General features: G+C 46.9%; 1 long non-coding RNA gene across 1 annotated transcript; it reads right to left on the bottom strand.

Annotated features, from left to right (window-relative positions):
• Positions 1–6477: 6477 nt before the first annotated feature.
• LOC311421185 lies at positions 6478–8201 on the bottom strand. Its single transcript, XR_014684735.1, has 2 exons — positions 7914–8201; positions 6478–7586 (listed from the first exon to the last, which is right to left on the bottom strand). It is a non-coding gene; the product is annotated as an uncharacterized lncRNA (long non-coding RNA).
• Between the last annotated feature and the right edge of the window lie 12209 nt (positions 8202–20410).

Here is a 20410-nt window from a genome sequence, read left to right as displayed (position 1 = left end):
AAAATAGAAAACAGACTTTTAAGCTCCCATTTTGTTGTTCAAATTTGCAATTTTGCTACAAACAAAGCCAGACTCTAAAAACTCATTCTGTCAAAATGGTCAATGACCCTTGCAGTTTCTATGCCGGAGTCCACGTTTGGTTTTTTTGGTGCTTGTATAACCGATTCCAGCAAGGTGGCTGAGCACCTTCCAGGTTTCAGTTTGCCTTTCCTGAAGGGTGCCACAAAGCTGAGCACAGCACTGCCCAGGGCTGAGGGTCAAAGCTGCAGCACCACTGCAGCAGTGCAAGTGCCACAACATAGCGGTGCAGCCTTCCCCAGCATAAGGATTGTATTGCAAGTGCTGATCCTCTTCTGCACATCTTGTTCCTTACTGGTGTCTGCCATGGAGAAGCCTTGTTCAAGGGGAAGTCAGGGCTTAGCATCATGCTGCGAGCCAGCCCTGCGTGCAGCAGCATGGGCTGGGGCTGCGGGGCAGAGTGGGGCTGGCATGCATGGAGCAGAGGAGGCTGCAGCTGTGGGAGGCAGCTCAGCGCCTCACAGCACTGAAGCACAGGGGAGAAGCATGGGAAAGGCAGCTGGCCTTGAAATACTACTTGGTCAATACTTGAAAAAGAGGCCTCTTCCCCAACAACATCTATTCTTGACTTCTCTTTCAATTTGAACTGGTTAAGATTTTCTTTTTTAATCCAAGCTATTAAAGGAAAATTCTGTTTATAGGGGAAGAAATAAAACCAGAAGCATTTTCCCATGGAGAATATTGATATTTTTGTCACAGCTTTTCAGTGATCAGTCAGAAAAATGAATTCCCAAGCCCTTTGCTGAGGCCGGCTTTGTAACAAGGCTGTGCTTTTTTTGCTGAAGCCACGTGAGTGTTTAGGGCAGCGTTAGTGCAGCGTCAGATGGGCTCCTCCACACAGCGCCTGCCCTCAGCCCTTCTGTCCCTCTGATCGCAGTGGCTCCAGGCTGTCACATGCAGAGCAATGTTGAAATGTGTTAATAGTTGAGGCCTGGTTGTGTCTGCAGACATTTCCCAACACCTGCCATAATAAATCTCCTTCCCTTCCTCCCCTTGCCCCTGCGAGAGGTTGTTCTTTTTATTTGCAAAGTAGAAAAGTGATTTTTAAAAGGTGAAAGAGTATTTCAAACTTTGATAGTGTGATTAGCTTGGCTCAGAATATTGTTATAGCTTATCTTGCTCCTCCGTGATAACTCAGAAAAACAATAAATGTCTTCTTACAGCAGACTGACATTCAGTATTGAAATTGGTCTCCTAATCTTTATGTGATTGCTTTCTCTGTGATAGAAATATTGCCTCTTGTAGAGTATTTATTGTCTAGTTCTTTCCAAAGTATTGACTTTATGTAACAGTTTGATATACATCAAATCCTTTATAGATTTAATAAACTCTTCTGGTCAGTCTTCTGTTGTAAACACATTGAGATTTATGGTCATCTTAGTGTAAAGCCCTTTTTCACTGAAATTCTCTACTTCCAGGTATCAAAAGATAAGAATAGGAGCATATATCACCGTGGAAATCTTACCCCTTGTCTGCCAGGCGTTAGTCAGAGGCTGTTGATGGTTAGGGAACTGAAATACGAGCAATGGGCGATGGCAGGGCTGCCGAGCGCGGGGTCACAGCGCAGAGCCCCCCCGCCCGTGTCTCCCCTGAGCCGTTCTGCCCTACATTGAATCACGGCGGGGCCGGGCGATCTGTCCACGCAGCAGCACAGCTCCCACAAAGACTCTATCACAGAGGAAAAATAAAAATGTACCATTATTCAGCTAGGCAAAATAAAATAAATAAAATAAAATAAAATAAAATAAAATAAAATAAAATAAAATAAAATAAAATAAAATAAAATAAAATAAAATAAAATAAAATAAAATAACGAATTGTAGCTACACAGGAGCGCACAGAGTTGAAGCACCCACTAAGCCAGGAGGATGGAGTGCTGCCCCCCCTCCACTGCGGGATCCCCTGCCCTCACTGCGGGACCCTGCTGTGCTGTCCCTGCCCACGCCAGGGGTTTGGAGCTGGGCTTTGCCAACCCAAGCTGTTCTGTGGTTCTGTGCAGCCCTTCCTTCGGCACTTTCTGTCAGGTATGGGTTGGTCCTCGCGCAGTGGTGCCCCGGTAGCCTTGCACATGCCACCCTCTGTGCTGCCCTGCATTACAGAGCTGCGTTACACACACTCATTTTTAAGGGGTAGCTTCTCTCTGTACAGGAGCCAACTTTCTAGAAGCAGCCTTCAAGAAACCCAGCAGAGCTTTTACAATTTACTCATTAAATGCAAATACACTCTTTTTCATAATACGTTAACCTTCCTTGAGCAGCATGAAAGCATCTTTTCATTTCACTGCTAAGTTATTAAAAGCCTGTATGGTGAGAAATTTTTTGAGTGACATAAATCAATACAAATCATGGAACACAGCAGATCCTTGTTTTCTTTGTATTGGGGAGGGATTCATGTTTTTAAAAAGAATGTTTCATTTTTTGAAACAGAAGCAATCAGTTCAGGCTGTGTGAAGTGCATGTGAATGCTGTGCTCTCACTGTCTGTCCCAAACCTGCTTCTGGGGACTTTTTCTAGAGAGAAAGTTCTGGATTAAAGCTTTCCTCTTTTTCTGGAAGAGTGAGACAGAAGAGGTGAATTTCCATTTCCCTTCTGATGATATAAGTGGATGGAAAAATGAATTTTGTACACCTTTGAATGGACTTTGCATTTTATTGTTGTTCTTTTTATTACTGTCCTTCAGATCTTAGACCAGGTGAGGACATTTGTCATTAGTCAAAGGTAAAGTGTTATTTTCTGTACACCTATCAAAGCATTTGCCTGTTGTGCGTCTCTGACTGCTTCACAGCTTGTGGGCAAGTAATTAGTTGGGTGGTAAAACTACAAATAAACTAGTGTGCCTCCCTCACCGTACTTCCAGTGGGAACACTTAATAGGAAACTTAATGGGAATGATAAAGTGCAATATTTAGGAACAGTGGAAGGAAAATGTGGGTCACATTTTGAGACAGGACGACAACTGACAGTCTGCTGGCGTGTCCCTATTTCCCCACTCTACGAACCTGTTCCTTAGAAATAAAGCATGGTGCAAGTGAAAGGAATTGAGAATGGGCTTCTGTCTTGTGTGCTGAGGGAAGATCTTCCTGCCTACATACATTATTCATTATAGCTTATGTTCTATTTAAGATTACATTTTAAGTGCTGTGTTTTTTACAGTCATCTCCAAGGTACTTGAGCAAAGGCTGGGCTGGGATCTGTGCGGGGTTTGCAGCAGGTTTCATAGTGCCCCTGCCCCTTCAACTGGGATCAGACCCCTGGCCTCACTGTGGAAGGGCATCGCTCTTGCCTCCTGTCTGTGCAAGGGGGGTGCCAATGTCCAGGGGGTACCAGAAAATCCAGCTCACCGCAGCGCTGCTCTGCCAGGAGGTCCCAAATCCACCGCCCCAGGGACATTATTCTGCTTGCCTCGTCTTCCCGCAGGACTGCTCTCTCCAAGCACAGCCATGTAAGCGATGAAGATGGCTACCCAGTGCCAACAGAGGAAAGATAATTGCTTGCAGATTGCCCTCTCTATTATTGTAGGCAATGTTGCACCAGGCTGGAATCCCCCTCGAAACACATTTCAGTAACAGCTTCCAGGCTAATTAGTGCTCGCAGCCACCACATTTGCTCCTTTTGTGGCACCAGGTTTGTTCCTAGCAGAGCATCGAGCGGAGCTTCCGCATGGAGCTGAAATCTTGCAGCATTATTTCATCTGTTATTTCCCCCTCCTGATCTATCAAGAAATAACCACTTGCTAAGACAGGGACATATTATGCTCATGGAAATGGCTTAGCTGGGACACAACTCGTCATTTTTCCTTGCTGATATTTTATTAATATCTGTTATTAACCTTGATTCTCCTTCCCCATCGTGCTTTATCATCTGAACTAATTAATTCTTCCTGCAAGATTTTCAGGGAAGGGCGGGCACATCTGCGTCTGTACACCAGCCCCATCCGCAGGTGGAGCTGCCTGGCGCTGGCCCACGGGGGTGAGCCCCTCGTGGCAGGGCGCAGCCACCGCCGGGGCAGCTGGATTCCCCTGCTCCTCTTAGGCCTAAGGTGCCGCCCTAAGAAATAATTTAGCTATTTTTCTCTTTTCTTCACAGGTGTGAAACATCTTGGAAACCCTTGTTCATTGCCTGGACTCCTGCCACGCCTGCTCCAGGTTCCTGGTGGCAGGATGTGGCCGCGGCTGTGCCAAGTCCCCCTGCTTGTGCCCAGGCTCCAGCTGCTGCAGGGGAGGCCGTGGCTGCTCATGCCCCAGCCCCTGGGCTCCACCACCTGCCCTGGGATTTTCCACAGCTGCCACCAACACTCCTCTCCCTTTTTTTTATTTTTCTTTTTCCCCCTCTCTCCTTTTCTTTATTTTTTTTTTCCTTCCCCACACCTTCATGCTACAGGGCTGACATTTGCTAATAGCAGCAAGGTTGTGATAGAAGCAGTGAAAGTCTGGAACAAAATTCTGTGATTGGTACAGCCTGGCAGGAGAAAATGTAATCCTATTAGCAAGATGAAAATGCCATATGCCAGGGAGAGATGGAAGAAGATAAGAAAGGATGATTGTGCTTGTAGAGGGAAAAAAAAAAAAAAAAAAAAAAAAAAAAAAAAAAAAAAGGAAAAACAAGTTCATTCAAAACCAAATGAAAATTGGCTGTATTTGTAAACAATGTCCAGAAAATTGCTCATCTGACTCATCTTTCCCAGATATCCCATTGTATTTGGTGACCTCTGCTTTACCACTGTATTTTTGTTGCTGTTTGTCTGCATAGAGGATTGGTGCTGATTTGAAATGGCATTTCAAAAAATGATGCATTCACTTCTGAGTTGGGGCAGGGCTGTGAATGAGTCGTGTGGTCCTATTGCCCGAGACCTGCTTGTCGGTTCCAGCACTGCTGGTAAACTCTTGTCAGTAACAAGATGTTTCTGAGGGGCAGACCTCATATACACAATTCATTAGATCCCATTAAAAGATGAACATTGCGCATTTAGAAGACTACACATGTTTTCCCTGTAGTAATGTGGAATATATATGTAACCTTCAGCCATTACAGAGAACTTTAAATGCAGTGGTTTTGGTCAGGTAGCATGCAGAAGTAGTAGAGTGCCTTGCAAAATTAAGGATTTCTATTGCCTTAGAAAATATTAGCATTGTGCATAAAGAAATGTGATTCAGACAACCTTGTTGGGCGGGAAGGTTATGTTCCCTCTTACAGAGAGAAAAACAGTAAGACCAAACAGTTTAGTAACAAAATGAAGACCTGTAGTTGTCAGAATTACAAAGATTTTAAGATGCTTGATTTTTCAAAAAGGAATACATTTCTGTACTCAGCATAAAATGCTCTAATCATTTGTGTGGATCAATCCGAAAACTAAGCAAGTATGTCATTGTGCTAACATTCCTGGAAAGCAAGCATTGAATTCATCATTTTCCCAGCTTCCTGTCTTGCCTCTCTGCAGTCAGAGGTAACGAGGCACCCTGTGAACTGTGTGCTCGGGGTGGACTCAGGGGTGAATACCTGCCACAAGTCGCTCACCGTGCAGTGGTAATTGCAGCTTAGTGGGAGCTAAGCTGAGGGTGGAGGCAGACAGAAACTGCAGCATATAACTTTAATTTCAAATGATTGCTGTACTAAGCTGGACTGCAGCATGTGGGACAGCAGAACATACAGCAACTAGGACGCTCAGTTCTGAAACAAAAACCTTAATTGTATGAGCTGAAAGGGTTAATTCTCAGTGTGACCAGCAGCTAGAAATGGAAGGCAGCAGTTTTATTCTCAGCCATTATTGCTGTCCATATCCTACAGCATGCAGTAAAAGGAAAAAAATATTTATTTATTTATTATGACTAAAAAGTCTGGTGCAGTAAAATAAACAAACAAAAAAACAACCACATTCAACAACCCAGAGTTTATGATGATGTCAGTCATTAGTCCTGTCCTGGGATTTTGGGGATATAGGTCTGCTATATTGTTTTCACACACTAAGAATGAAGTATCATTAACTGATTTTAACAAATGTTCACAAATTGCAAGACTTGTTTGTTGTATGTTGAGCCAGAGAATTTAAAAGGTGCTTAGATTCAATGGTGTGTGTCATTAAATTCAGTTTTATTATATCCACTTGGATACTTTTTACTGTGTGCTTTATGTGTGTTCATAATACAGGAGAACTCTAAGTAATAATGTTGCCCAAAAAAAAAGTGTTTTTCTGCATAGTTCTTGCAGCTGCTCTGAGTGCTGCGTCCCCCTGGGCTGGGGCTGGCAGGATTCCTCCCAGGTGTGGGCGAGGTGGAGGTGTCCAGGCTCCATCACAGGGACTGCTGCTGTTGAGGATGACAGCAGACTGGAAGCTCTCCTCAAGAAGAGCACCCAATCCAACTGCAAAAGATCTCTGCCTGCTGGGTACCAGCAGGAAGCATCCAGTTTGGCAGCGTCTGCTGAGCATGCTGCCCGAAGCTCACCTTCCCTCCCAGCAGGCACCCCCCCTCTGACGCAGAGTATCTCACTGCAATGTGAACAGGCAACTCAAAACCACAGTGAAGTGAGTTACGTGTTCACGTAAAGGAAAATGGATCTGGGGAACAAGAGGATCACAGCTGATGTGCAACTCAGCCTGTGAACAACTGAGAGCGGCACCAGCCCTGGAGTGTGCAGTGTTGGTGTTAAGGCTGTTCACGTGAAGGAAGCTTTGTGGGTGTGTTGCAGCACTGGCTGTGCCCCGACATTTCTGCCACCCAGGGGCTGCAGAGAGCCCTCCAGTTGCTGCAGGTTGCAGTCAGCACAGGCGGCTTTAACTTCTGCTCTCTGCTCCTTCAGAACCGTGCAACACCGAAAGCCTCTTTGAAATGAGGTACGAATGCAACTAGCAATCGCAGAGGAGAAGGCCACCCTTGAAACTCTGGGCCCTGACGCCTTGGTTGCCGTCTTTTTCTTTCCCTCTGTTAATTTCTTTTTAGCTTAGAAACCAGTTAACTTCTTTTTAGCTATTTCTTCAAAAGTGACTTTGCTCGCTGGGCAGGTTTTCCCCATTTCTCTGCCTCTGTGTAAAATAAGGACGCGTTTCTTGTGAGTAAGCTGCCAGGCAGCCGCAGGGCCCCGTAGCTGATGCCGTGGCCGCTGGGCTGCCCGCGAGCGCACCCGCCGAGCCGTCACGTCCCTGGGTGCTGGTCCACGCGCTCCAGCTGTAGCACGGCGGCTGCATCAGCCCTGGGCTCCCCCCGGTCCCTGGTGGGGAAACGCGGCTACAGGGGGTCCTGAGCACCTGGGGGAGGGCACCCCCACGCCAACCCCCACTGCTTTGCTGGGGTCCCGGTGCACCACAGGGACAGCCTGGCACGGCGAGGCACTGGAAGGGGAATGCCACGCCTGGTTCCTCTTTTTTTCCTTTCTTCTTTCTGGCAAGAAGGAATGAAGGGCTGCGCAAGGCGAACGGTTCCCGACGCACATCAACCTGGTCAGCGCACACATCACTTCTGGTTGGTACACGTGGCAGGTTCTGAGGGGTTTAGCTCTCAGATGTGATGTTGTAGTGCTGTAAAGAAATGCACGCCTGCTATGGAAAGCAAATAGATAAAATTGTACTTTCAGCCACAGAGAAGCATGGGAGGGAGGGAAGGCCTGCACACCTGTGGTGCAGTGCTCATTTGCAGTACTAATTACACTGATGAAGGGTGAGGAATGATGAGCAAGAAGCAGAGAAGAGTGCAAATCAGCATGGTATCCTCAAAGAGTAAGAGACCAGTCTATGTTAGCCAAGTACCAAAAATTTCAAACTCCATTTAAGCTAATTAAGCAGTCAGCAGACCGCCAACATATAACTGGTTGGAGAAGGAAGGACACAGTGCAAAATGCAACACACCTGGTGCAGATACCCTGAGCTGAAAGCCATGGAAGATTTGGTGCTTCAGATCCTGCCCCTCTGCTCTCCCACAAGCTGCCAGCAACCGGGGAAAGCTCTGTCCAGGCCTTAGAAAGAAGAAATCTTGGAAGATGCACTGGTTTTATGTTGATTTTACTTCTGAGGTAAGTTGATACGTTTATGATATTACATTGTTTTTAGTGACTTTTTGAGTTAGCAAGGAGACTGGTGCAGGGAGAGGGTGATGCTTTGCAGCTTCTTACAGGTGTCTGCCTGCCTCTGCCGGTAGGTGGGTGCCTTCTGCGAGCACAGTGATGCTTCCTGTTGGACTCTCCTGTCAGTCTGGATCCTCAGATATTATTTTGCTTCTGTGAAGATTAAAGATCCTAGTAAATGGTCTGCAGGTGGGAGCAGGTGTTGCTGATTTCTTCCTGGCCTTCAGCATTTGAAGAAAACTCATCAAATTAGCATAAAGAGATTTTTTCCCCCCTCCCCTTTTTTTTCTTAGCAATGTCTCCAGTTTTTTGTTACTTCTAGAGTTGTGTTCTCAAACCTAAAGCAGTGTAAATCTAGTTCTTGCTGATTATTTTTTGTTTTGGAGTTACAAGTCAGTATAATCTTGTGCCAGGAAGCTGATGACTGTGTTCCCTTCTCCTGAGGGCTTGGATCCCAGGTCTGCTCAGAGTCACCGTTAAAATGAGTGTTTTGGGAACAAAAGCACAGCAGTGCCGTTTTCTTCCTGACTTTTTGGCACCTGTGCAGTTTCCAAGAGAACAAACACCAATAAGGTTAGTGCTCTGTATTTTCTTACCATGAGTTTACGACCTATTCATAAATTTAGTGATAGGGCATGTGGGGGTTGAATTTCTCGGGGACTCTGAATTCCCAAGGTTCAATCTCTAGCCAGTTCCTTAGTGCTGGCCATATACTGTCCACAAGACCAGGTGTTTCTCCCAGGTCTGAGCCCAGCACTGCTGCACGGGTGGGCTGGCGGGGCTGGGTCCTGACAGCCCAAGCATTTCACGCAGGGCTTGCAGTCAGTCCACGTTGAGCTCAGTGTTTGGTGGCTGGTGGTGGGGCGAGCAGCCACGCCGTGACTCCCTCTTGTGCTTGGATGACTCTGGAGCTGGAGCAAGGACTGAAGTGGTTGAGAGCTGTCTTGGCCCTGGGTCCTGTGAGTCCTAGGAACACAGGTCCTGTTAACCTGTGTTCCTAGTCCTAGTGATGATGTTGGGAGCTTTTTCACCCTAATAGCCTGGGTGTTCCAGCCTTTGCTGTTCTGGGGTTGTATCCCTACTTTTATTCCAGGCATTTTTGCCGCTTCTGTGATTCAAATTGAACTAAAACAGGTCTGGATTTCTATTAGTACAGTCGTCTGTGCCAGAGGCGCACCGAGCAACTTACAGCAATGTATGTAATATACTTGATATGCAGTAGTTGAACCTTCACTTAGACCAAGAAATGCAATAAACTGTTCTAGGGGATGACTGGGATGATGTGGCTGAGCACGGCTGGCCAGTCCCAGCTCTCCCCCCTGGCTGGGGACAGAAGCTGACCCTCTTCCCAGTGCCTGGGGGCACCTGCGTGCAGCCAGCCAGCCAATACAGCTGGAAAGGGGGGGAGTCGGAGAGCATTTCTCTTTATGCCAGGAAAGAGCTGAAAATCCAAGTGTTGTTTCAGGAGATGGTTGCTGATAGCAGCCTGCAGTGTTTTACAGACATCTGAGTGCTCTTCCCTTTGAACTAAGCTGCAATTTGTCTTTGTAGATGTCTCTAATACATTAATACAAATGGTGTAGTAGTAGGAAATGCATTATAATACTGCATGATGTTGCTCTTAGTAATTCTCCTCCTTCAGCAAGTGAACACTTCCTTGCTCGTTTGTATTCATTGTTTTGATGCTTAACTTGAAAAATGTGTATTATACAACAGGCTGAAATCCATGACAAATAAAAGAACCCAAGGGGATAATAAGCATCTTCATGCTGCTGTGATGTCTCCTGCTGCCAACATCAAAGGAGCCCGAGACATCCCTGCTGCCCCGGCAGGCGCAGGGCGCAGGGCTTTGCTCACCGGGCGGCTCCGTGCTGAGAGCAGCCCTGGCACCGCGCAGGGTTCCGCGCTGAGACTGAGGAGCGCGTTGGGTACTGCACCTCGCCCTTCACGCCTGGCACCCATCTGGGGACTAGCGTGGTGCTTGTTTTCCAGAGGGCAGCTCGAGCTGTAAACTTCTTCGGGGAAGAATCGGACCTGTCAAACAGTGATGGAAATCCTCTACTGTTTGTTTGCACACAAAGTTGTTGTTGTTTGGGTTTTTTGTGATAATAGTGAGCATTCCTCCATCCTTCCCTATAGATATGGATACCACCTGGGCATGGGATCCAACATCTTGATGGAAGTGGAAATCGATTTGTTTTTGAGCAGCACATGTAGGCTTTGACCCTTCGCATTCCCAGCATGTTGTATTTCACTGCAGCTGTTTAACAAGCTGTGGCAATGGTGAAACCTGGTTTCCTACAAAATCATCTTAGTGCTGTGCAGTGTCTTTCATCTTTAAAAAGTGTCAAGCCTGTTCATCAGGCTTCCTCTTAATAAAGGATTTCTGAACTATCCAGCCACTTACTGCCATAAGACTTGCAGGAACTCCACCTCTTTGCCATCCCAGCCCTGGATTTCAGCTGGGGGAAGCAAAATAGCACGGATACACGCAGATCCACGTGTATGTGGAGAGATCTCATGGGCTTTGTTTATGTACCAAATGAGACTAAAAATAAACACTGAACTGGGTCAGGCCACAGCAGAAAGCAGTCTTTGGCAGGTTCCTCTGTATAATGTTTGTTTGGGTGTTTGTGCTAGCTGCTGTCTCAGCCTCTGCACCTCTGGGATAAACCTTCCTGCATGAAAGCTGCCTGCCAGCTGGGTCCCTGGAGCCTTCCTGTATCTCTCCTGATTCTTTTTACTGCCCGCCTTTACCAGCACTTCCTACACCTGTCTTTAGATAGCAGAGACTAGGAGCTTTGGGGCTGGGAGCACAGGTACCCAGTGCCCTGTTCCTGGTGGGAGCAGTGGTGCCAGGGCTCCCACCAGGTCCCCTCGGCTGCACCTCCCCAGCCCTGCTCTGGTGCCCTGGAGCTCTCGGGCACCTCCTGAGCCCTGACGGTGGAGGATGGGCTGGGAGCTGGGCACTGCTGCTGAGCTCAAACGGGCGTGCGTTGGTGGGGAAGGGTGAAGTGGTATCTGAGGGCTGTGGAGTGTGGGAATATCGTGGCACTTGCTAAAAATATTCTAAAGTTCATAACCACTCTCCTGACGTCCTTCAGTCTCCTGTCCTTTGAGCTCATCTTTCTGACACATCGCTTGACATATGCAATGAAGAGTTTCTTCTGAGAGAGGTGTAAGTAGTCCAAACTGGGAAAAGTTCTCCGATCACTGTATGTATATGCTGTAAAGTAAATTATTACATACACGGTTGACAAGAATAACCTTACCCAAATTGTGATTTGTGCCTTGTGATTGAAACTCAGGAATTCTCTATTTACTTCTGAGTTATCACCCTCCTGGATTCTTACCATGGAGGCGTACCTGTAAAAACCATTAATATTCAAATAACTTTGCTAAATAAGCAACTATGCCAGGGTAGTTGTTTATTACTATTTATGATGACAGATTTATCTTACTGATTTTTCCAACACATTTCTCTAGAGGAAATTAGATAAGTACTTAGTTTAAGCTGTGCCAGGGAGAAAATGTTTCTATAAATGCTTAACAACTCATCTGGAGAGATGACAAATGCTGGTATGTCCTTCACAATGTCATGTTGGTCATTGAATCTGGTTTGAAATGCAGTTGTTTATCTTCTCCAGCAGGAAGTTGAGCTGGTGGTTTTAAAGCGGGGAAGAAAGTATATGCAAAAATATCAGCCGTGAATTTGGAAACCTTGAATCTAAGAGGAGATTTTTTTTCTTTTGTCCTTTTGGTAGAATCACAGGGGAACAAATTACCAGACCGGTTTTAAGACTTTCGAAGTCTCTATATTTGCATACATGGGACTAGAGGGCAAAGTGATTGTGCAGCCAAGGCATGCATACTGCCAGCACACGATGAGACCGTGAGAGGCCAGCTGCCCCACAGCTGCATGCATTGTAATGGTCAGGGCACACTGTGTGGGATGCCACAGCATCCTCCCGTTCTGATCTCAGCACGTCACCTGTGCAGGGATGGTGAGAAACACCCAGGCAGAAAGAGAGCATTGTCTACAACGTTGGGTTCTGCACTCCCTGGCCCTGCCCTGGCTGCGTGTCAGGAAATGGTGGTGGTGTGTTCCCAGGCTTTTGATTCAGGCAACTGAGTTGGAAGTATAAAATTAGACAGTAAATACTCCTCTGTGTCTCCTAGGTTTCTAACAGGTCTGTTGGAGTGAAATGAACTGCAGAATGTAAAATACAGTATGCACACTTCTTGGATTTCACCAGAATCTTCTTCCAAAATATTGTGGTGGCTTTTATCTGGCATCTTGGTTTTATTTGGGCCCTCTGTAGAGATGCAATTTAATCTTTCATATGCACATTTCCATTTTTTCCTCCTTGTTCTTTAATGGCAGCTCCTGAAAATGTCACTGCGAGTTGCACATCTGCATGGACTTGCCTGCAGCTCTCCCTGGAGCCTCATCCTTCCCTTCCTATCATGATGGCATGGCTTTCCCTCGGATCCTATCCATGCTGGACAGGATTACCACAGGCAGATGACGCTATATTGAACTCAGAGTGTGATCTTGGCTTTACCGTGCAGCAGGAGATCGCCCTCGCAGCCCAGGTGTGCCCAAGCTGGTCGCTGCTGCACCTCCCCTGGAGCAGCCGGGGGGCTCCTCCTGCAGCTCGGTCTGCATCAGCTCCTGGTCTGCTGCCCTGGGCTTCAGGGACAGGAACCCAGACAGGGCACAAGCAGCAGCGTTTCCCTTGGTAGTGCAGCCCCTTTCCAGGAGGAACTAAACAACAAATGACTAAGGGAAAACTTAAATTATGTGGAAGCCTTGCTTGAGAAACAAGATGAGGCACTTCATTAAAATACATTAGAATAGGCAAACAATCTGTTTAAATTTCACATTTTGCCAGCTATAAAACCTACTCTAGTTTACAGCAGGCCTGAGAAACTGAAACAGCTGGCAAAATAATGAAAAACATTCCTATTGCCTTCTGCTTAAATTGAAGGAAGGTTGTAGAGAAATTGCGTCCTGATTTATCTGAAATAATGCAAGAAAAACTCTAATGGGTGAATTGTGTAGAAAGTAAAGGTGTTTTGTTCGTGTGTTTGTTTGTTTGTTTGTTTGTTTTGCTTTGTTTTTTCCCCTCCAGCACAGGATCTATTCATTTCTGATGCTAGTTCTTGTTTAAGCCGACCCTTCAGGTTCCCTGCTGGTATTACTTGAGGCACCAAAGTGACCCAGGATCACCCAGATCACCCATTTGCACATCACGGATTGCTCAGAAGTGGGCTTGGATACCAGCAGGTACTGGGTGGCTCAGTGTGCGCTGCCTATGCTCCCAGAGCGAGCTGCAGGGCCCTTCTGGTGACACTGGGACTTGAAAAAATGATCCTCTCTGTTCACAGCTTGAGGTGAGTCACAGCAGCGAGCCGCCTGCCTGTCCCCATGCAGCCAGCAGTGCCGTGTCTGGGTACCCTCGGTCTGTCCTCCTGCAGGGCGGTGCAGAGCAGTGAGGTCATTTCTTGTGCAGATGACTTTGATTACCTGCTTGAGTATCTTTCCTATCAATTTGTAAAGACAAGAATGTGAATGTCGCTTTGCTGCTGCTGACTCTGAAGTAATGTGGATTTTTTTGGCAGTTCACTTGACGTTTGAGGTTGCATAGCCAGTTATAGACCTACCAGCCCTTCCTTGGGTTACTAACTCCATTACCACCTCTATCCAGTTTCAGAATAAACTCTAAAATTGTGGCTAAACAAATAAATTACATCTAACCACAGAAGTCATCTGAGCTAATTCCTCCTTGTGCTTGGAGAAGTGTTTTCTCTGTAGCTCTTCTGACATGTCAGGTTATTTTTAGCCATAATTAAATCCTAACATACAATGTCATAGAATCCATTCTATTAACTGATGTGCCAGCACTTTTTTTATTAAATAGACTATAAAAAGTTTTTAATTTTTAGTATTTGGAGTCTTCAAGGAGAAAGCACCCCTAACACTGATGCCTGATGACAGTTAGTCAATGAATTAAGAAAAAAACCCAGTGGTGGTTTTGTCTGTCTCCAAGCTCTTGCTAGCACTAAATTACAGAATTAATAGGCTTTTAGAAGAGACTGACACACAGTTACTGTGGAAAAGACAATTAAATGTGGAAAGCCACTTTTCTCACCGCATTTAATTTTAACTGGAGGCTTTGAGACTCAATAAATCTTTTTTCTTATTTCATCCTCACTTCTTCCACAGGTATTCAGGTCTTTAAGGAAAGTACTAAGAAAGTACCTGTTATAAGTGACTTAAATTTTCCTTCCCCTGTATTGTTTGGTTTTCTCAAACATCTTTCCCCCGTGCTCAACAAAGAGCAAGATGCTTTCCGTCTGCCAGCATTTTGTGATTTTCAGGATTGCTTGTGCTGAAGCAGTGGCTCAGGCGTTGCGTGAAAGGGGTGGACCAAGAGCCTTATCCCTCCTGGGTTTTCTTGCAGCCCAAAACAGGGCCAAGAGCAAATGGGGCCATTTCCCCGTAGAAGCTCTTGAGGCAGCAGGACCAGGGACTCCAGGTGTTTCCTCCACCAAGGGAGATGGTGAGGGAGAGGTGTGATTACTTGAAGATAGTATATGAACTGAAAAAGCAAACCTTTGGAGCCATTTCTTGCAGCTCTCCAGCCTGGTCTTCCTCACCCTCTCTGCCTTCCGCCTGTCTTCCTCACTGCACCCTGCCTCCAGCCCTGGGCACCTGCTGTGGGCAGGGAAGAGGCAGCATGGCATCAGTCCCAGCACTTCCTTCTCTTTCCTTACTTAAAAACCTGCTTATCCCAATTCCTCACAGAGGGCTCTGGTCTGCTCACCTGCACAGCTGTCAGTCACTAGCCTTTGTCTAAATGACAGCAAGGAGTATGTGATGTAAAATATTTTTTTAATTATAAAGCATGAATTCTTTTTTTTTTATTCCTGATCCTTATTTGAAATGACAGCAAGCTGTTTCATGTCTAGCACAAAGCCAAGCACACCTTAGCTGGAGACTGTGCTTATATTTGGATTATTGGGTTAACTGTCTCCAGGTGTTGCTGGCTGTTGCCCAGCTGGTGTGGTGTATGCTGCCCAGCCCCGCTGCCCCCCTTGCCACGTTATCACCAGGTGCATTGTGATGTCCTCAGTGAGGGTGAAATGAACTCTCAGTGGCTTAAAGCAAGGTAAGTTAATTTAAAAAAACTTGATTAAAGCATCATAAACCACATAAAAGGTTCCATCTTTCAATTATTTTAAAATAGTCTTTCAGGCAATAAGGCCAAAAAGCAAGTCCCTGCTTTGTTCCACGCGGCACGTCCCCATGCCACTCCATCCCCCGGCTTGCTCTGCAGCTTCTGCCTACAACAAAATAAGGTCCCCCTTGATTTCCAGGACCACGTCAAACAGCAGCACCCACAGCTCTGTACAAAATGCCAGGGCAGGCAGCTCTGGAGCTGTCTACTGAGTCATCTTATTTCTGCCCTGTCGTATCTATTGTGTCTGTCTGGAGAATGCGACAATAAGGAACGATTGGAAGAATGTCAGCCTGCAGAGGAGTGGGCTGAGGCCAAGGAGTCTGAAAGTATAGAAATTGCTCTTACAGGGAGGAAGAGAACAATGTGCTGCCTGCTGATGTATTGTCTGGAACAAGAAATAAAGATCTCTGACTGGTGAGAAAGATTCAGGTAAGCCGTTAGCAAAAGCTGCCTTGCAGGGAAGCTGGTGAATGGCTGGCAGAGGTGACCTGCAGAGGAGATTGAGCTTGAGGGTCTTTGAGGACCAGCTAGACAAATGTCTGCCAGCAGCAATGGGAACAGTTGGCCCTTCTTGGGATGGGGAAGGGGCTACGTGGCTTCCTGAAATCCCTCCTTGCTCTTTGCACAATGATGCGGTTACAGCTCCTGCACTCCTCTGTCCAGGGCTGTGAACACTGCTGCAGTGTAGGCTGACTTCTGTTTGCCTGCTGTAAGCTGGCTACCAGGGTGCTGGGGTCACTGGGACCAGTCAAGTGCTTGGAATCAGCCCGGGGAGCTGCACAGAAACTGCCCAAGCAGAAGAGCTGAGCTGCGCCGCTTGGGGTGCATTCCAGCTGAGCTTCATGGGCTGTCTTTGTTTCGAGCTGTGAATCTCACCTTTTAGGAATAAGGTTTCAGCACCTGCTGGATCTTTTACTTCTTGCAGATGTCTTCTGCTGTTGGATTAAAATCAAGCCGGTCAACCCTTGGTCTTTTCCAACCTTAAGGGCCCTCCCTGTTAATTAACTGACTTGATGAGAAATCATGTTAGTTGCTAAGCATGCGTGCTGCGACAGCGAAATTGCAGAGCAGCTTGTGGGTCTGTCTGTGATGCTGGGCCAACCATGCAGCCAACACAGCCAGTGCTGGGCTCCAGCTCCCCCATGCTCCAGCACACGCACGCTTACACCCTTTTCCTTGTTTTCTTACTGTAAGATCATGCTTGTCTGGCTGCACCAGCACTCAGAACAGCTTTCTTTGCCCCAGCTGTGAATCTGTGCAGCCCACTCACCTACCAGTTTTAATATAATCTTCTATTACAGAGACATCAAACATAGTATCCTCTGGAAAAAGGAGGTAGCAGCTTCCTGGAAAAATAATCTACCCAAACATGCGCTTAGCACTTAAATACAGTAGCGCACAGCAGGAAGAGCTAAGGCTCTGTGCACAACATAATCTTATCATGGGCTGTTTGGATTAGAAGCACAGCTTCACGCATTTCCCCTTCTACAGAAGAGATTTTTTTTATAAAAGTCGGCTCACTGCTTCAAAGCACATACATGCGCATAGGAAAACAGTTGGCTTCATAACCCTGGGAAAAAAATGGTGAATGAAGAATTCTCATGAGATACATATGAGAACCAGGAAGTATTAAAATATATGTTGGAACGTATTGATCCCTGGAAGCCTCCTGCAGCAGATATGAATCTTCATTTCCAGCCACTCCAATACTTTAATGAGGACGGTGTGTGCCTCACCTGTGTAAATTGCTAACGCAGATTTGTGCAAGGCCCTGCCACGGAGCTGTGGCACAGCCTGCCCAAGAAGCACGGGGCCACGCTTCAGGTCAGGGCCGAGGAGCGGGGCTGCAGCCAGCGGTCTGGCAGCGAGGTCTGCGGCACGGCGCTGCCGCCCTCGGAGAGGGCACGGGGCCTTTGAGGACCCCGAGCTGCATCTCACATCTCTCTCCCCATTGCTTGCCCCTCGTGTGATTTTTGTGCTGCTTTCTCATGTGAGTCGCAGATCACCAGCCATGTGAAATGAGCTGCGGTGGTGAATCCCAAGTGTGTTTCTGGGAGTGGTGCATTCTGCGTGATGTTTCCCAGTGGTATGGGGGGAATTTGTCTTAGAAAATGCTAGAATTTAGAACCAGAGCAACTGTCTTTGACTGTGTTTGCATCCCTGTTATTTTCAATTCATCTGCCATCTAGCTAAGCGTTTTTCTGCATGAGTCATTGAGGATATGATTAAGTTTTAAGTGGTAGCAGAAGAAGTATATTTAGAAATAGCAGAACCAGCCATTCTGGGGAGAAAGATGCCTCAAAGACGTTTGTGCACAGCGAGGAGCTGGGGCAGCTGGGCCTTCAGCCAGCCCTTCCCGATCCAGGGGTGGGCCACGAGGCATCGCGCAGCCGCTCGTGACCATGCACAGGGGGCTCCTGCCCACTCAGAGCCGCGGCCTCCCAGGGGCCCTGGCATGGCCGATCCGGCCCCGCTCCCCCCGCTCTGCGCCTGCCGGTCCCCTCATCCCACCCCGTGGGCAGCAGGAGCGGAACGCCTCCGCTTGGCCCTTCTGTTCCCATTTTGAATATATAGATTTATGTTATTTTTCCTACCCCTGAAGGTGTTCTTTTTTTTTTTTTTTTTTCAATAAACAGAGCACAGGCATAGGAAGATGAAAATATGAATCACAGCTATGAAAATATTTGGCTGCTTTAAATAAGACTCACAGCAGGTACAGTGGCAGCCATCTACCATTGACACTCTTCAGATGTATTAAGACTATTTTTTTTCCACTGAGTTATCATTAATTATTCTTAAAATAAAGTGCTACCGTGCAACATTAATTCAGGAGAACAAACTGTAACTTCCATCCTATTCTCCAAGGCCGGTTTTCGCAATGAATTAATGGGAGTTAATTTAGCACTGCACAACAAACAGTAGTGCTGAAAGAATACAAACTAGTTGCTTCCTAACTTCTTCCTCCTCTCATTAGTGCCCTCTTTTGTGTTTTAATTCTGCATGATACAAAAGGTCTTAGTCTGGCAAATAGTAAATTTGCCGAAAAGGCATGCGTCAGGAAGAAATATAGTGTGATTTCCTCCTCTCGGGAGTGCTGAGTTTAGTGCAGCTGCATAGCTCTCCCCATGGAAAAAGGATGGCGAGGAACAGCCTGTGATTCCTCACGCTTTGTTAGCATTTGCAAGCAGTTTGTGTCGCTCTGGCGGTGTGTTGTGCCCTTCGTCCAGGGCTGATGCGGGCTGCCTGCAGTGAGCCCCATGCAGCCTGCAGTGGTGGCCTGGCCGCACACTCAGGGCCCCGTGAGCCAGGACGTGTCCCCCCCCTCCAGCCGTGTGCTCTGACCTGAGGGCTCGCTCCACCAAGTCATGCTGCTGAGCTACGCCTTGGCTGCTCTGCCTCGGGGCTGTTCCAGGCAGCAAATGAGTGTTGCTCTGGTGGGGGCGACAGGCAGATGTAAGCAAGACAGCCTGTGGGGAAAGGTAATATTTTTTCATGAGGCTTCACGCAGTTTGGGTTTAGACTTTAGCTTCTACAGGTTTGGGGAATACTTGTTCCAAAGTGGTTATTTTCCATGTGTAACAAATTAGAAATAATGGAGCTAGCTGCAGATGCTATGACCTGTGCATGTCACAAAGTGGTCTCTTTTTTCTGAGCTTTACCTGTACATGAATACCTGAGTTTGTGAGGAACGGTTTGCTATTTCTGCAACCATTTCCACACTCCAACACAGCAGGCTACTGAGGTATTTTGGATACAAAGCAGTTTTCTGAATTGTGTGGATCCCTACATAAACAGAAGAAACAATACTGCTATTAAACATCTCTATTTTGCTCAGAAATGAACATTTCATTTCAGCTGGGGGGTTCCTGTGCAGCTCTGTGGGCTGGCAGCACCATGGTTGTGCTTCAGGGCCGGGTGTCACTGCAGCAGTGCGGGGTTCAGCGCTTCTCTGCCACCTGCACTTGCTTGCCTGGCCCAGCGGCCCTCAAATGTCCTTGCAGTCGATGGCCCCGAGCCCCTTGCAGGCTCGGTGGCTACACACAGCTCCTCAGCCCGCAGCAGTGCTGGCAGCGGCCGTGCCGCCCGTGGCACAGAGCCTGGCGCGCAGCCAGGGCTTCGGCTGTGCTAGCACGGTCCTCTCGGGGAAAATGGTTTTTAAATCATATGGGGGAACACAGCTTTCAGAGCTGCTGCTGTGCATCACGCAGTCATTGAATCTGCATAATTTCCACAATAATGTTATCAATGCTCCTTACAAACGCTACTTCTCCCTTGGAAAGTCACCACAATGTCTAAAAATGCGAGAGATTATGACCCTCACTGAGATGGAAAACTGAAATAGCCAATTTGGGAAACATCATGAGTCGTGGAGGAGCTTTATGTAATCCACTGAAATTCAGTTTGAGAAAGAGAAATGGTTTTACCTCAAATGTATTCAAAAATACGTAGTGCTAATGTCCAGGTTGTGAAGAAAAACAATTGAATCCTCCAAAGCTGGGGGTCAGCTGTGCTAAGGAAGGGCTCGCTTAGTGCTGTGGCTTCTGTGGGTGTTCGTGGGAGCTGTGCACTCGCTGGGTGCCGGTGCTGCTGCTGTGGGACTGCAGGTCTCTGAAATCTGAGTTTCTGCAAAGTCTGGCTGCAGCCCCCTGGGCTAGGCCGGAAGCTGGAGGGATTTGTATAGGAGGGCAGCTTGAGAGCATTTTTCTTTATCCTGCACGAGGCAGGACACTTGTCGTTTTTGTGTTGTTTCATTTTTATTTATTTATTTTCTATGGGAGAAAGGACCCTCTGCCAGGAATATCAGGTGGGGAGATGCTCCCATCCCTCTGAAGGATCGCAGATGGAGAGAGCTTTGTGTTTGTTCGCATTGTGAAGAAAGAAAATCGCTTCTGAAAATTACACCTAGTTAGTTCTAAAGATCTGTACCAGCATTTAGTGGAGACTGGGGGTGGGGAAGAGCAGGCACGAGAAATGACACACAGAAAATTTCATTCAAGCAATTAAAGAATCACTGCACTTCTATGATTAACTTCGT

This window comes from Aythya ferina (assembly GCF_964211825.1).
Source record: "Aythya ferina genome assembly, chromosome: 19".
NCBI lineage: Eukaryota > Metazoa > Chordata > Aves > Anseriformes > Anatidae > Aythya > Aythya ferina.
This window is presented reverse-complemented; position numbering and strand designations above follow the sequence as displayed.